The sequence below is a fragment of the Sinocyclocheilus grahami genome, unplaced genomic scaffold (genome assembly GCF_001515645.1).
Source record: "Sinocyclocheilus grahami isolate Dianchi unplaced genomic scaffold, SAMN03320097.WGS_v1.1 scaffold2334.1, whole genome shotgun sequence".
In the NCBI taxonomy this organism is placed as follows: Eukaryota; Metazoa; Chordata; class Actinopteri; order Cypriniformes; family Cyprinidae; genus Sinocyclocheilus; species Sinocyclocheilus grahami.
The window spans coordinates 12,433-24,508 of record NW_015507513.1 but is presented as its reverse complement, the minus strand read 5'-3'; the positions used below and the strand labels follow the sequence as shown (position 1 = coordinate 24,508).

Sequence of the window (12,076 nt, the reverse complement as noted above, 5' to 3'; positions counted from 1 at the left end):
CTAGGGTACCCAGGGTGGTTGCTAAGGTGTTGCTATGCGGTTGCTAGGGTACCCGGGGTGGTTGATAAGGTGTTGCTATGATGTTACTAGGGTACCCGGGGTGGTTGCTAAGGTGTTGCTATGCGGTTGCTAGGGTACCCGGGGTGGTTGATAAGGTGTTGCTATGATGTTACTAGGGTACCCGGGGTGGTTGCTAAGGTGTTGCTATGCGGTTGCTAAAGTACTTGGGGTACTTTCTCAAGCCAACTTAATAAGAGTATATTAAAGAACATTAATGATAAAACACGGATATTTTCCACATCAGAAGAAGAAGACTAGGGTTATTCGAGATGAGTAATCGGGAGGCTCACGGAGTGTCGTCAACATCCTCCTTGGCAGGACATTCGAGGCTGCCTGAGGTAAGTTTGTTGTAACTTAAATAATAAAAATTAAAAAATCGAGATATAAGTTTTATTCCTGTGCAGAATGCAACAGTTCTGTCTTTATTTAGATCATTAAGTGTTTGTCATGTATAGGTTTGTTATTTACATGTCTGCAGTGCACTTATGTTATGTAGTTTGATTCAGTACGTTAACGTTACCTTGATTGCTCTTTATATCCCAACATTTTGCCACCTTGGAATGATATAATTTTCTGAGCAGTTTTGAGATATTGAGCTTCAAAGTTTTTGCATACCATACTCCTTTGTAGATAGAACCTAAAAATCACATAATGTAAATAAGTTGTCACAAAATACAAATGTGAATACATTTTGACAAAAATGTGAGAGGGAACCTTATAATTCCAAGGTGATGATACGCAATATGTTCAAGGATGTTGCATGTATTTTTTAGCAAAGATCTCAGACTGATCTTTATTCTGCAGCAAGGCTCAAACCTTGGTGCTGATGCTGCATCTGCTATACATAACATCATAGAGGTGCTTAACCATTCGTTGGGCAAAACCAGCACAAGTCAGGGGCAGCGCTCCGGACAGTGTCCAACTGTGGAACAAGACATGGCCAGGTTTCAGTTTGCAGGCATGACTAAAAACAATGATACTTCCTGTTTGCAATACAAATTTTTCACATTCATTCCCTTATCAGATGCTTTTATCCAAAGCGACTTACAATAGAGTTGCATAAGCACTCTGTCACAGTAATAGTCAGAGAAAATTATGAGGTCTACTGAGTTTCTGATAAACACAGAATTGTTCTATAAGTTTTCCTTAACTAATTTTTCTATTATTAATTTCTTGAAGGTCTTTACCAGGATTTTTTTTAAAAACATGAGTCCAAAAGACGTCTACCCAGCTGTAATAAACCCACAAAGTTCTGTAAATCTTGGAAACCATTCATGTTTTCAGTGTTCCTGTTAAGTAAAAATTCTGAAATGACCCCTTCACCAGCTGAGGAACTTCAACTCATGCAGGCAGGATTGGGAAAACGAAATCTCTCAATGAATGACGATTTGACTCAGAGGTGATACATATTGATAAATATTTAGCTAATTAAAAACTATGCTTCACTCTCTCAGCAAATATTAGAGTAACTTAATTTGTAATGATTTGTTGTAATTTGGATTTTAGGTTTCCAACTTATTTACAGACGCATACCCCAAAATGAAATCAGCATCCGGAGGATGGCTTCTCTATAAGTCAACTGGTATGATTTTGACACCACTACCAATTCAGTGTAATAAAAGTAACTAGATTCAGAGTATCACACAAGGCAACTAGTTTAATGTAAATATGCACGTCATTCCATTTATGTATGCACATTTAAATAGGTTGGTATAGTCAATATTCATGTTTTTAGCAATTAAACATAATTCAAAGTTAATTAACACACAGTGACCAGAAAAGTAATGAAAGAATTTTAAAAAAATGCTGATGTGTTTTCCAACAGGGCTTAAGGGCAGTTCATGCAAAATTGTTATCATTTACTTACATTTATGTATGGCTGGCTCAATTTATTTTGAAGAATGTCTGAGCTGTTTATGTCCATACAATGAAAGTCAGTTTTGTTCAAAAATCCCTTTACTCCCCATCATTGATGGACAAAAACAAAACAGACATTCCTCAGGATATCTTATTTTGCTTTTGACTATCAAAAAGTCAGGCTTAGAACTCCATGTAAATAAGCTTTTTCAACCTCCATTATCAGCCAAATCCCAGTATAACTAATATCATTGCCTTACTAGTATGATTATCAGGTTAATTAATATTCTTGTTTTAACACTTTATTTTGTGCATGTGAGTTTATTTAAATGTTTTCCAGAAAGCACTTTGTAAGACTATGTTAAAAGATGACAATGATATATAAAACTTTAGTTATACATATTTGTAATATTTATTATTCAGGTGGACAGGGAAGGAGGTGGCTGAATCTTGTTCCTCCAGAGTCGGAAGGGTACTGTGGCAGTACCATCAGATGTGCAACTGGAGGGAGGAAGACCATGATTTATATTGTCCCTTTACAGGATGAATTTGATTTATCCCCCCTTCCATCTGATGCCCAGGAATTTTCTTTAATGCCAAAAGCAGAATGCAAGAAATGCTATAAAATAATGCCATTGCAGATTCTTGCTCTGCATGTCAGGGAATGTGATGCTCTGGAATGTGAAACACTTTCAGACTCTGAACCAGAGTTTTTTTGTTTTTTTTGATAACCTCTTGAGTAACTTATGTAGACTGCATCTGGAACTTTTTGTTTAAATGTAATGTTTTTGTCTATTACCAGGAAACTGATTCACCACCAGGATTTGAAGAAAAGGTAATTTACTTATATGGGATGACATCATTCTGACTGCTTTTATTTTGTATTTTATATAATTTATTTTTAGTCGACAGATGCAAAGTGTCCTGTATGCATGAAAACTTTTCCTATGATGGAATTGTAGGTCCATGCAAGTTACTGTGGTGACTTGGAAAGGTAATGCAATACACACATAGCAGTGTAGAAACAGCAGTGTAATTTTGTGCTGCATGATGTGATGTAGATTTTGACATTTCTAGTTAGATCTTGAGTCAGAACATTGGATTTCAAAAGTATGTTTATATGGCAGATGAGACTTTAGCTATATATTAAAGCACTGAATTCAATGTTTTTACTTCACATGAACAGTATTATATTTTCACAATTACAATTTCTTCCTAGTCCAGTGTCCCTTCAATCGAAGAGCCCTGATACAATGGATCCACAAAATGAAGAGATGTCATGGTACATAAAAAGTAACATGAACATTGATACGTAATAATGTACTTGTATAATTTATAACTTTTTTTTTATTATAATGCTGTCTCAGCCATTCCATGCTGAATATTTAAAAGATTTAACCTTTGAATATAAAAACTATTTACAGTGAGGAGGATGTCCTACGATGGCTAGCGGCTCAAGTTGACACCTCCAAGGAATTCTGCATTTGTGTGTCCAGAATTAATTTTGTGGAAAGTCTGTTAATTTTGGAGGCGTCAAGAGTTAAGCTCCCCAGTCAACGCTTTAAAGATTATTTTCTTAGGAGAGGCTGGAGTAGACACTGGTGCTTTGAGAAAATAATTCCTGACAGGTCAGGATTTTGTTTTGTACTTATTTTTTTTGTACATACTTTGGATTTCTTGTTACTTAATTTGTTCTGGTTACAATGTTGTTTTTTGTTTGTTTTTTGTTTTCCCCCGTCTATAGAATTGATTGGCGGCATAGAGACCAGGCTCTTTGAAGGGGAGGAGGGCAAAGGCAAAATGCCAAAATACACTTAAAAATAAAGGTGCTTCACGATGCCATAGAAGAACCTTTTTGTCTAAATGGTTCCATAAAGAACCTTTAACATCTGAAGAACCTTTCTGTTTCACAAAAGGTTCTTTGTGGCAAAAGAAGGTTCTTCAGATTATAAAAACGTAAGAAAGAGATGGTTCTTTAAAGAACCTTTGACTGAATGGTTCTTTGTGGAACCAAAAATGGTTCCTCTATGGCATCGCTTCAAGAACCTTTTGAAGCACCGTTATTTTTAAGAGTGTACTCCCTGAATGATGTTGACAATGGCCTGTTTTGGTAAGTGTTTCTCATCAAAGGAATAGGTCACCTAAGAATGAAAGTTGTCAGATGTTCACACTCATGTCATTCCAAACTTAAATGGATCGTTCACCCAAAAATAAATTTCTGAAATCATTTACTCACCCTCAAGTTGTTCCCAACATGAATTAATTTCTTTATTCTGTTGGACACCGAAGAAGATATTTTGAAGAATGTTTGTAACCCAGCAGTTTTCGGCTCCATTGACTTCCATAGTAGGAAAAAAAAGTACCATGGAAGTGAAAGGTGCCCGAAAACTACATGGTTACGGTTACAAACATTCTTCAAAATATCTTCTTCTGTTCAACAGAACAAAGAAATTAATTCATGTTTGGAACAACTTGAGGGTGAGTAAATGATTACAGAAATTTATTTTTGGGTGAACTACCCCTTTAAGTGAGCCTTCTCTGTGGAAAGAAATTGAATTTATTTCAGGGTGAACTATCCGTTCAAAAGCAAAATGCATTTTAAACATGTTAGATTCATATCACACTAACTGGAAATTTTTTTATTATACTGTGTTTCTTTTTTCATTGTCATTTTAGAGTTGCTGGGGAGGTTTTTGCTGTTAGCCTTGCACAGGGTGACCCAGCTCCAAGATTTCTACAGGGCTGGTGTTATGAGTGGAACCCTTTAAAATATTACCAAGGATAATGTTTACGATGCTGTTTTCACCACTGATTAAAATGGTATCCTAAAACAAATTGTCTTAGTGTCTTTCTGTTGCCATGTATTAATTTTTTTAGATGTTTAACCGTGAATTTTTTTCCCCTTTTAACTCTTTTTAGATTGAGGAGACTTCAGAGTTGTCATCTTAAAGTGAACAGATTGTCAGCTGTGGCTACAACGGCCTATAAACGAGGACAACAAGGAGAAAATAACAAGGTTTTACTCTATGCATTAGTTTTAAATATATCTTCCATAGAGAATACAATCGATTAGATATTAACATTGACTGAAATTTGTTTGTTCTATTTCTGTAAAGAGCAATTGTGATGCATGCAGCTGCTCGTCGAAGGCTTGTGCTTCAGCAGCTCCGTGAAGGGTTACAACTTTACAATTTGATAGACATCATAGAGAAGAACAGAGAAGTGTGCCGCAGCCTCTTTGTTGTGCAAGGTGGTGATGATAAGGTGATTTAAAAAACCTACTAGTTCTATTTGTATTGCTGTTATCAAATGTTAGAGCACAAAATAACTCCTATTTTTTTCTTTCTATACTGCATGCTGTTTAGATAATGTTTGCCATTTTCTGTCTTCCTGGCATGTTCTTCAGGTGGACTCCCATTACATTGTCACATCTAGTCCCACAAATGAGTGAGAGTGGCACTCTAAAACATGCCAAAGAGGTGAAAATCCTGAATCACGTCCAGGATTTTCTCATGGAGCTTGAAGGTAAGTTCGTATTCACTTCAGATATCAATGAATGCAAATGTTTATTATAGAAGTCCACTGATAAGAGTATTTTCACAGACACTGATTACAAAATATGTCTGATAACTGACTGATCACAGATCATTTACTTCAGTCTTCAGTGTCACATGATCCTTCAGAAATCATTCTAATATGCTGATTTGATGCTCAAGAAACATTTATGATTATCTATGTTGAAAACAGTTAACATTTGAATAACTTACTTTTTACTTTTTTGTTAATTTTATATTACATTTGTAACATTTTATACTTCACTGTCACTTTTGATCAATCAGCAAAAACTGATTTAATTGATGATGATGATAATAATGAAGAAATGTTTAAGTATCAAATCAGTATATTAGAATGATTTCTGAAGGCTCATGTGACACTGATGACTGGAGTAATGATGCTAAAAATAGCAGAAATAAATTAAATTTTTTAAATGATTAAAATAGAAAACTTATTTGAAATTGAAATGTGCGTTTACTGTACTTTTAAATAAATGCACCCTTGGTGAGCACAAGTGACCTTTCAAAAACATTAAATGTTTCCAACTTTTGACTGGTTCTTTAATGTACAAGAAATGGTGAGAGGAAAAAGGGAAAGAAACGGCTTTATTAATACTGTTTGTTCTAATGTTAACCTTGTCTGTAAACTTGCAGTTTTCTAAAGCAGCAGTACTATATGTAGTAATGTCATTAAATGTCTTAAATACATATTGTATATTTTACTGCCCTAGATAGCGATACTCAGGATGAGGAGGCACTCTCTGTCCCACGGGTGATGCAGTGGCTGACTGGTCAAGCACATAGGCACCTGCTTCTGTCAGAGAGACAAGCCTTTAAAATAACTGTTGAGTTTGATCACACATGCATGCAGCGAATGCCAAGCCACACTCTTTGCTATCCTATTGTCAGCACATGCACCCAAACCGTTACATTTCCCACTGCACATCTGTCAGATTTTAATGAATTTAAAGAAATCATGAAAACAGCTGTGCAACATGGTGCTTGTTTTTACAGAGTGTAGATTTTGAAATGAACTCAAGACAGAATGTTCTTCCCAATAGTTTTAATTTCTTTAAAATTCATAGATCCTGTTCAACAACACTTAATGATTTTTACATGCTTCTAAATGGTTTACAAAGTCTTAAATCTATTTGTTAAGAGTATTTTACAAAAATAATTAAAATGTTTGAAAGGCAGTTTGAAATTAACTCAAATGTCTAGACAGAATGTTCCTCCCTGTAGTTTAAATTTCATCTTTAAATTTAAAGACACTGTTCAACAACACTTGTTATTTTACATGCTTCTGAATGGTTTACAAAGTCTGAAATATTTTTGTTACAATATTTTACAAAAATAAAAAATGTTATTCAAAATAAATGAACGGCAATTTAAAGTGATTTTCTAGTGAATTATTATTATTCAACAACAGAAAATGGAAGACAGAAAAATTTCTAGATCATGTAACTCCTTGGCAAAAGAAGCTAAAGATGTTTAAACACACCAACAGAAAGCGGTTTCTAATCTAATCATCCATACCCCGATAAATAACATGTGTAACGTCTTGCATTGAATTTGTCCTAAACATTAAGCTGCGTTGACTACTCTGATAGGTAAAGCACAGGCTGACAGACGCAGTGGGAAGGAACAAGATAAATTGCCAGCATAACGCTATGAAGCGTTGGCATGAACAACCTCACGGATGCATCTGAACACAATGAGAGGGGAAGCCCAGCAGTCAGAGACGCCTCCATTGTGATTTCAGGTGGGAGATTGTTTCAAAAGAAGAGTTCAGCTGTGAACCAACTTCTGCCATCTTTCAAACCCTTTCACAAGTCAAATGTTAGAGCGGAGGTAGAGCTTTTTCGCATTTGGCTCCCAAACTCTGGAATAGCCTTCCTGATAACGTTCGGTGTTCAGACACACTCTCTCTGTTTAAATCTAGATTAAAGACACATCTCTTTGGCCAAGCATTCAAATAATGCATATCATAATCTTGTACTGCAGTTATATCTGATCAAATGCACATTATTATTATTCTTTAGTTTGGGTTAAACAAATCAATTTTGCTTGGTTGGAACAGCAGCTATGCTAATTATGTCTCTATTTGTTTCTCTGTTTTTGCCAACTAGGATTTACACAAGCTTCAGTCTGGATCCAGAACACCTGAGAAGAGATGATGCCAACCCCTCAGAGGACCTCAGATGAGTCCAACCCTGAAACAACATGCATAACTACCACATTTTGCTATAAGTTTGATTGCATCATATAATAATTGCTGTTAATAGTGTTCATTGTCTGTTTGATTAAGTCTTTAATTGATTTTTCCGTACATTTCTGGCATATGTACATTGACTGACAGTCACCACTGATAAACTACCACTAAATATTGTAGAAACTTAATTTGCTGTAAAGTTGCTTTGCAATGATTTGTATCGTGAAAAGCGCTGTACAAATAAACTTCAATTGAATTGAATGTTAAATAGAGCACAATCTTTGGATGACATCAAGTGTCTGTAGATATAGCTCCCGGTCATTCAATGGTGATGTCAAAGGATTAATCAATCCATGCAGAACAGCAAGTTTTTGGTCTGATAAAGGACAATAGATCTCTGGCACCACCACACCATCATCCTCTGTGTCATTGTCAACAATTTCCTCTTGAAAAAGTTGCTCCACCATCTGAAAAAGAAACAATTAGGTTGTTTTACAATGCTAACTGCTTTGAACTCACAAAAGATAAGCCTGAACTAAATTTTGTTTGATATATTGCTAAAGGATCTTACATAATCCCAAAGTAACTATATTCAAGTACATGAATAGGTCAAGAATGAAAATCCTGACATTTACTTCACGTCATTCCAATCTCATGTAACATATTTACACATAGCATTGAAATGAGTCTTGAGACCAGGGTTTGAAATCAACTTTTTCACTCACCAGCCAATTTGGCTACTTAATTTTTAAGTTACCGGCCAAGTTCTACTAGCCAAAAAAATTAAACAAATAAATAATGAAATAAAGGCCGGAGGTAAGCCAACAGCTTGAGGCTGTCCACACTGGATGCAACAAAGTGATCATTGCAAATCATTTGTACTTTGTCAAACAGTAGGCCTACGTCATAAATAGAACGAGGCATCAGTTTACTGTTGGGGATTTGTCGTGCTGTGCTGCGCCACATCCAGTGTAGGCCGCATCACCGATTATAATTCTAGTTCTATAGTATTTTGTCGCATCTGGTGTAGACACGGTGCGAGTCTTCAGGCATTTTTTTATTTTTCCATTTTTGTCACATAGAAATGCACTTGACAGTATCAGCATTGATTTTGTGCTAGAACATAGGAAATTTACTGCTAATAAATGCTGTCATCCTTTCCTCACCCTCATGTCTTTCCAAACCTGTATGACTTACTTTCTTCTGTAAAACACAAAAGATATTTTGTAGAATGTTACCAAACCATTTTGGTTCCTCTTGATTTCTACTGTATGGACAAACATTTCTTGAATTTCTCAAAATATCTTCTTTTATTTTCCACAGAAGAAATAAATTCATACAGGTTTGGAATGACATAATGCTGAGTAGCCTAAATGATGACAGTTTTAATTTTTGGGTGAACTATCCCTTTAAGAACTTTATAATATTTGTAAATGGAAAAAAAACTTGTTTATAAGTGTCTCTAAATTACAGAGACACTGCTTTTATCTTTAATCAGGCTCTTACTGAATTAACATTTTACTTAAATAAAAATTAATTAGACTCTACATTACAGAGACACTGGTTTTAATTAGAATGAAACATTTAAAGGGATTAACATTTTACTTAAATTAAAATGAATTAGAATGTTTACATGCATTTTACCTGGTCGTGGCTGTTTTCAGGTAGAACCTTTAATGTTGTCATATCACACAACTGTATAACACAATTCTGTGTCATTTCTGAATGGATCGAGCGATTTGTGCTGTTTATCTCTTATAAATCGTGGCGGAAGTAGACTGATCCCGCTCTGCTTTAACGCGCGGCTGTCGGATGCACCGGGTAGCGCCGTTTCACACTTTTGGAGTATTTGCTTTTTGCAGTTTCGCGTGGGCTGTAATTTAACAACAGCGCCTAATATAAGGTCTCCCTCGCTTCGGCGATCGACCCACCGGGAATGTCCTGGTGCTTCCCGATGGCCAGTAGCTACATCCCTGGGTATGTTCAAGTAAGCTAGATGCCCAGATGCTGCGCAATTAGGCTTATTTAATATATCATGATGAGTCCCGAGTTCAGTATTTACACTAAATCTGCGCAGATTTGGCTAACATGAACTTCCTCAAGAAATTAATTAGTAAACATAATTTACGAAAAGTAACCCGCCAAATTGGCTAGTGATTTGACAGCGTTACCTGCCACAGTTGATTTTTACCCGCATTTGGCGGGTGTTAATTTCAAACCCTGCTTGAGACCACTTTTACTTTAAGGGGGACAGAATACTAGGCTACTCTTACTATGAAAATGAGTAGCTTCATGATGATAGTACAAAAAGTGGAAAAGAATTATATTATTAAAATGTTTATTTATTAATAGTTTAATGCCATGCCAGCTACCCCGGCTATGATCAGAAATAAAAGATGAAAAATTATACGTACATTTATAAATGTTTTTTTAACATTTATCCTTGATAAATATTCTAAAATTAAATCTGGTCTTACATCATTAAAAATCTTTTCATAAGAGTCAACTGAAAAGTAGACTTCATGCCATCACAGTCTGTCAAATTTAATGGATTGGCAAGAGGGGCATAAAGGAGGATCTTTACCTGTTGCTAATAATGTATGGCTTAGTCTGGAGTGGCCTATTTGACAAAGTGTAGATTATTACTACAGTGCATTACCATAATTAACCAAACTTCAGATGTGCCACATAGTGGTTGAAAGAATGCATTTGTCCATGTAAGCATTTACACTATGAATGATAAGAGTTAAACTGTGCCAAATACCTTGCCCACTGAAGAATGAAATTCATATGCGTTTTCAATTATTTAAAGCATTATGGTCCATGCACACTGGCATGGAGTGCGCAGAGCAGAGCAAGCATTTTCAGTTCATTCCTATGGAAGTTGAGCATGGGTGTAAAGCTCATCTTCTAAAGGAATTAATTGAAAATGCTCAGTCTACTCCGCACCAGTGTGCATGTAACGTTAGTCCATCTAAAAATTCTGTCATTCGTCATGTCATTCCAAACCCGCAAGACTTTCTTTCATCTTTGGAACTCAAATGAAGATATTTTTTAATGAAATCCAAGAGATTTCTGTCCCTCAATTGACAGCCTACACAACTACCAGTTTCAGGGCCCAGAGTAAACACATCATTAAAGTAATCCATTTGACTCCAGTAGTTTGACCTCAATTTATGAATTTATGTGCGCAAAAAAACAATTTCAGAATGAGAATCAGAATGAGTTTTTATTGCCAGGTATGTTTACACATACGAGGAATTTGTTTTCATGACAGAAGCTCCCACTTTATTTGCAAAATATTTTTCTTTAAGGTGTACTAAGCATCAATACACATGCGTGTTGTGTTGACACAAAGCAGACGTTGCGTGAATGTGCTTTGAATAACAACATTTTGTAATAAAGTTGTAAATTGTTTTTTGCACAAATACAGCAAAATGAGGCTTCATAAAAATGAGGTTAAACCACTGGAATCACATCGAGCACTTTAATGATGCTTTTACTACCTTTCTTGGCCTTGAAAGTGCTAGCTGTGTAGGCTGTCAATGTAAGCACAGAAATCTCTTAGATTTCATCAAAAAGATCTTCGTGTTCGGAGGATGAACGAAGGTCCTATGTGTTTGGAACAACATGAGGATGAGTAAATGATGACAGAATTTTCCTTTTTGGGTGAACTACCCCTTTAAGGTTAAGGAAATGAAGCAATGTCTATAGTTTCATTCCGACAAATTGAGTGAAACTTAGTTAGCATATGCTGCAAGATATCTTCTCGCACTTGTTCCTGCAGGTATAAACAATGCATAGTTAGCCTACATCTCAGGCTGAGTACATGCTGAACTTATTAGATTTTAAATCTAATAAAATCACCTGCTAAAAACACATAAAAAGTGACCAAAGCCCCATTAAATTGGTATTTTATATACACAGAACATCATGAATTGGTTCAGTGCCTACCTGGAGAAGTGACATGTCTCTTTGGTCCTGATAAGTAATATCAAAAGAAAAGATGATTAGGCGAAAATCTTACATTTGTTTTTGTATGGACAATTATAAAGATAGAATCGTTTTCTTAACCAGATTAACGACACGGTGTTATCATTAACGTAAATACAAAAGAAGGATATTTACAATTAAAGAAAGATCATTAAGAAGCGTTGCGTTTCACATATCCATTGTAAACCTAAAATATATGCCGAAGTATACTTTGGCACCAATGGTCTCTAACAATCTTACCTCGCGATGCTTTTGAGAAAAGCAGTCCAGTTCATATAAGTAACTGTTGCATTCTGCACAGGAATAAAACTTATATCTCGATTTTTTTTCAAACTTACCTCAGGCTGCCTCGAATGTCCTGCCGAGGAGAATGTTGATGACGCTCCGTGAGCCTCCCGAT

The 12,076-nt window shown here is 35.6% G+C and overlaps 1 pseudogene; it reads left to right on the top strand.

Moving 5' to 3' along the window:
- Positions 1-275: 275 nt before the first annotated feature.
- Positions 276-6,492, top strand: LOC107574775 (uncharacterized; annotated as a pseudogene).
- Positions 6,493-12,076: the final 5,584 nt, after the last annotated feature.